A 6502-nucleotide genomic window follows, 5' to 3' on the forward strand; every position below is an offset into this window, starting at 1 on the left:
GGTGGGGGGTGTACACGTTTTCCATTTTTTGTTTTGTTTTGTTTTTTGTAACAGAGCACAACAACACACGTCACACGTATCCTTATTTATACCTGAAATTTTTGTTTTACCCCGCATTTCTCAACTTATCGAATAAACGCGCCGGTAAATAAAACCAGAAAATTACCAAACAAATTATAAAATTCACAGAATAATTAGGAAACTAGTAAAATAAATATTTTATAATTTTAGAAATATTTTTGAGTTTAACATCAAACCCGCATTTTGTGATTTAACAAACACATGTGCGTGTAAATATAATCCGAAAAATTACCAAAATAATTCTAAAATTCATGGAATAATTAAAAGTAATATAAATAAAATTTTCATAATTTTTAAAGTATTTTTGACTTGCGCGCTATACCCGCATTTTAAAATTAACGAACCGAGCTGCACTTGAAACAAATTCAGAAAAATCACGAAAATAGTCTTAAAATGTTACAAATATCCCGAAATTTATAAAAACATAAATTTCAAAATTTTAAAACAATTTTTGAAACACAATTTATACTCGCTTTTAACAATTAAATGATTCAACGCGCGGGTAAAATTAATCCCAAAAATTCCCTAAATAATTTTAAAATTCTCAGAATATTCCAAACTTCAATAAATATGAGTGTCGTAACTTTTTTGAAGAATTTTGGACTAAATACGGATTTTACAAATAAATAAAATCAGAAAATCATACAAGGCTAAATAATTGATGAAATATTGATTTCTAAATTTTATAAAATCCCAAAAATAATTATTATAATTATAAAGTCATTAAAATAAATTTAAAGATAATTTAAATATTTATGAAATTAAATTTTCAATAAAATCACTTTTAAAGACAAAAACAAAACGATATGATTCAGTAATTAATAATACAAATAATCCTCAATCACAATTGAGTTCCACACAATTAATATTACATACAACACATAGCACACAAATTATCCATCCAATCCCTAATATTACTAAACAAACTCCATTTACCGATATCAATAAAATGATCGGTTTTCAAATAACCTTTTGAAAATAATACATTTAAGTAAATATTTTTAGAAATTAACAAGGATCGATATAACACTTAACAGTTAGCACATAACCAAACATCCACTATTTTATTCCTTCTAAATCAGAAAAGCACATAAGTATATTAAAATAAATGTTATAATAATTCTGAAAAATACGGGATATCATATCTCAACTTTACACACCAACACAACTATTCAAGCACGCGCACATAGTCTCACAAGACTAAAATAATCATGAATAACATCAAAGTCTCAATCAACACGAAAATAACATGCCCTGGATAGAAAATAAACTCATAAACACTCAAAGCACACAAGTGTTTAGTTGTAACTGTATCACTCAATTTCAATCAATTGCACATGTGCTACCATAAGCTTGCTTGTCTACCAAAATCTCTAGACTTCGCGCATGTATAAATCAAAAGGTCTTTGTCAAGGGTTGTAACGAGGCTTAGGTAATGGGTAGGATATCAAAGAGATAAGCTAACAAGTGGCTAAACTTGATAAATAGCAGAGCATAGTGTTCACTTTTAGTTATAGCACCCAACATGAAAAGTAGATCACATACCTTCCCACTTTCACATTATACAAACCAATGAACACCAACTTTACTTGATCTTCTTCTTACTCAATTTTTTTCTTCTTCTATTTTTTTTAAAGTCAAGTCATTCCCTAGTAACCAAGGGCAGTGAAAAGTCACCAAGACATTGTACTTAATACCAGCACATGTACATGGATTGTTACTTTCATATGACATTGCACTTGCCACCCATTGATCTCAAAGGAGCACTTGATACTTTTTTGTAATACATAATTCTTTTTACATTCTTTTTTTAGAAGATCAAGTAATTGATTCCCACCAAATATCTTACTTCAACAAAAAATCCCCACACTTAAAAGTTTACCAATCCCAAACATAAATCACCATGCTCTACTAGTCAATCAAGACGAGAATAAACAATTAAGCTCAAGATTTAATTGGTGATATACGAAGAAAAATGATATAGGCTCAAGGGGGCTCACTAAGGATTATTTTTTTAGGGTACTGTTTGGGATAATACGGTTAATTCTAGTGTCTTTATCATTTTTACACATGCAAAATATCAATATACGCATGACCTGGTTTAAAGCAAGTTCTAGAGCAGCATGCACGATGATGAATAGCTCACAAAAAAATAGATTGATAAAAGAATGCATCAATCATAAATTAAGCCCAAGAGCTCACAAGTAATAGCATGCTATACTCGTCAAAATTAACAATGATGTACATTCAAGTTTTGGAAATTTCGCAAGCACATACAAGACATCATCATGCATTAGGTATTTTGCGCCAAGGAGACATACATATGACACACAAAATTTTGACTTGGCCAAATTTTCATTTAAAACATAAAAATCAATTAAATTTCTCAAGGACTGTCAATTTGTATTAATCGTAATTAATATCTAACAATTCAGTTATCGAACACAATAATTAATTTTGGCATTTTTTAATTAAACTAATTAATAACTAACTTGACTAAAAAATAATATACTAGCAAAGAGAGTTGGATGTTCAAATACGAGAAGCCGAGTCAAGATAATTACTTCCCCCTAATATGTTCATGTCGGTAATAAAATAGTGTAATACTACAGCAAGATCACAGCTCATTAGCTAGAATTCAATGGTCGTAGGTTCCTCTCGAAATAACTACGGTATAATTCCTAGAAAATAAACTAACATATGTCTATGCCAATTCACTCTTCAGAATTTATTTAAGCACCAATTCACAAAGCTATGCATGGTCACAATATATTTCTATACCGTAACAATATTATAATCAAAAGATATAAGCATACACCATTCAAGTATTATGTCAATTAACTACAACCCTCTCAGTATTATAATTAACTCGTACACATACTAGAGTTGATCTAACAATAGCAAGTATGTATCATGATATTCACTTGAATGAATAAACTGTAAACTGCATATAGTAATTCTTATCAAAATACCAATAATCCCATACCAGGGTTCCATAAAAATCCTAACTCATATAAATTTAGTTAATAATCAAAGTATTTAAACAATCACAAGATAACCAATACATGTTTATAAGAAGAGATATAAAAAGATAAGAGAAAACAAAGCCAAATAGATGTCTCCAATGGCTGAATTCTTCTCCGTTGATTGCTTCTCCTCATCCTCCCTTGTGCGACTCCTTGTCTCTTGCCTCCCCTCTCTATCTTAGGTCTGGTCTAATCCAATGATATTTTATAAATGTCTTTTTAATGAATTAAAATAAATACAAGGAGATTTCCCAATTAGAATTGGATTCCACGAAAGGAAATTCGTAGTTGACTTTTGGGTTCTAATTCTGGGCTGATTCAGCTGGATATTGATAAGTGGATTTTATATCCACTTGGAATGCTTCATTACAAGCTTAAATTGGTATTTTGGACTCAAGTTGTTGGTATTTTGATGTATTTTTGTGTTATAGTATTTCAGGTATCAGTAAAAGGAAGAAAGGAGCTTTTAAAGGAAATATGATAAAAAGTGATCAGATTTGGAAGCCAAGGCCATTGTCAAGTTGTATAGAATCTCGTTAACTTTGCGTGGGCAGTTGAATCGCCTAATTCTGAGTAGTAGAACTCAAGTTATGGCCAAAACAAGATTCATCAGAATTTTTTCCAAACAGGCTCCAGGCGCCCGCCTGGGATGTGGGGCGGCCGCTTGGGAGCTGAGGCGCCCATCCGGGAAGATTGGGATACCAAGGAGAAGACCTAGAAGCACAGAACAACTCCGAAAAAGATTGTTTTTAACTTGTGATTCTTTGAATTAGTTATAACTTTCGATGCTCATTTTCGTTCTTGTTGAACCTATATCTCATTTATTCGTACTTTAATTATTATTCAGTTTATTCAGACCTTGTTTATACCATGCTTTCATTGGAACCCATGGTGACGATGAGTTCGATTATGAACTAATCGTTGTCATGGGGTTCTAGCGGATTTACTTATGGATTTCTATAGTTAATTTATTTCGATATCTTGGTGTGTGGTGATTAATTAATATCCTAGTATTGGTTGTGCTTATTCGTCTTATGTGCGTAGCTAACATATAAGATAGCGTGTTAATCTCTATTGAAGCGACAGTGAATATAGAGGTTTAGAACTTGCCATGCTAGCATAGGTTCATATATGTGTATGCATGATTAATGGGTAACTCTAACCGTTTTACTTGCCCTATGTAATCAAGATAGATAACTTATGCTTAAACCGTTATGTTGTCAAATTCTATAGACATATAGGGTCTCAATATAATTGGTGCCTATTCAGCTTCTATCTCTTTTGTGGATGTCTGGTAGAATGGTACTCGTGCAACGAAAGTTGGCGTTTATCAGTTTCGTGTAATCTGATTAGTGTCATTACCATCACATGCTAAGGTTAAGAATGAAAAGGCTATTGAATGAAGTATTTAATGAAGTTAGAATCCCATGTTTGTCATATATATTAATTCAACCATTCTTGTTCTCTTATTTATAATTGTCAGTTTAATTTCTTAGTTTAATAAAAACCCAATTTGTTATTTGTCTTAGCATTGAGCGATAACCATACATTGTTGCATAGGTTCATAAATTGAACTTAACCTAAACCAGTCTCTGTGGGAACGAATCTGATTTATATCATATACGACTTACGAACACGTATACTTGCGTGAATTTTAGCACGTGTTTTTGCCCTAACAATTTTTTGGCGCCGCTGCCGGGGACTCGGTGTTAATTTTTAGTTTATGTGCTTGTCATCAGTGGTCGTTAAAGTTCACTGACTCAGATTCTTTTACTTTCACGGTTTATTTGTTTGTGTTTCAGGTACTCATTACAATGGGAGATCCAACAGCACGAACGAGAGCCTTGATGGAGTTCTCTCAACCCAAGATCAATGACATTCAATCTAGCATTGTCCGGCCAGCTATCACAGCTAATACCTTCAAGATTAAGCCTGACATAATTCAATGGGTACAGACTTCATTCCAGTTTGGGGGTTCTCCAACGGAAGATCCCAATACGCACATTAGGGATTTCATTGAGATCTACGACGCCGTCAAGTTCAATGGTGTTTCTGAAGATGCTGTGAAGCTGAGACTGTTCCCATTCTCTCTGAGGGACAAGGATAAGAGCTGGTTACACTCTCTACCAGCTGGTTTGATTACTACTTGGGAAGATCTTGCTCAGAAGTTTCTTACTAAATTCTTCCCTATGACAAAGACAGCTGCACTCAGGAATGCTATTACTCAATTTGCGCAGCAAACGGGAGAATCGCTATGTGAAGCTTGGGAGCGCTATAAGAAGATGCTTAGGAAGTGTCCTCATTATGGAATTCCTGATTGGATGATCATCACTTGTTTTTACAATGGGTTGGGAGCAAAGTCCAGACCCATGCTCGATGCAGCATCGGGTGGAGCATTATGTGTAAAGAGCTATGAGGAAGCTTATGATCTAATTGAACTGATGGCTGCTAATGAATATCAGTATCCAGCCCAGGGATTGCCACAGGGCAAGGTAGCTGGAGTTCTTGAAGTGGATACAGCTACGGCTATCACTGCTCAACTAAAGGCGTTGTCTATGAAGAGCGATTCTCTGGCTAACTTGGGTGTTAATCTGATAACCAGTGTTTGTGAGCTATGTGCAGGTTCGCATGCGACGGAGCAATGCGCTATATCTAGTGAATCATCTCAGTTTGTGAGCAACTTTCAGAGATTGCAGCAACCAGTTCCAGACACTTATCATCCTAACAACTGGAATCATCCTAACTTCAGCTGGAGCAACAATCAGAATGCGATGCAACAACCATTCCAGCAGTTTGGAAATAAGCTATTCAACCCTCCTGGTTTTCAGCAACAAATTACACCAAAGCAACAAACTCTTGGTGCATGTCTATCTTCGAATGAAAAATCTGAATCGGAGGAGTTGCGGCTTATGTGCAAAAACCAGGCTCTTATATGCCAAAGCCAGGCTGTTTCTATCAAGACTTTGGAGAACTAAATAGGGAAAATTGTTAAATCGACCACCAGGAACGCTTCCTGGTGATACAGAAACAAATCCAGGGAAGAGAAAAGTTGAAGAACAGGTGAACGCCATCACCTTGAGGTCTGGAAAGGTCGCAAGCCCCAAAATTCAGCAAGACGAAGAGCCTAAAAAATCTCAAGTTTTGGAAAATGCAGTTGTGGCTGAAGAAGAAGTGTAGAAGGAAGCAGAGGTGGAACCAAGGAAGACTACTGTGGAACACACTCTTCCTGAGGGTAATATAGGGGAGAAACAGATCTATCCTCCACCTCCTTTTCCTAAGAGGCTGCAGAAGAAAAAGCTGGGTAAGCAGTTTGAGAAGTTTTTGGAGGTGTTCAAGAAACTTCATATCAACATACCTTTCACTAAAGCTCTTGAACAGATGCCTAACTATGCGAG

General features: G+C 34.6%; 1 non-coding gene across 1 annotated transcript; it reads right to left on the bottom strand.

The window, feature by feature from the left end:
- Positions 1–5311: 5311 nt before the first annotated feature.
- On the bottom strand, positions 5312–5418 carry LOC141716279 (small nucleolar RNA R71). The gene has a single exon (XR_012572993.1). It is a non-coding gene; the product is annotated as a small nucleolar RNA R71 (small nucleolar RNA).
- Between the last annotated feature and the right edge of the window lie 1084 nt (positions 5419–6502).

This window comes from Apium graveolens, chromosome 3 (genome assembly GCF_009905375.1).
Source record: "Apium graveolens cultivar Ventura chromosome 3, ASM990537v1, whole genome shotgun sequence".
NCBI classification, from domain to species: Eukaryota; Viridiplantae; Streptophyta; class Magnoliopsida; order Apiales; family Apiaceae; genus Apium; species Apium graveolens.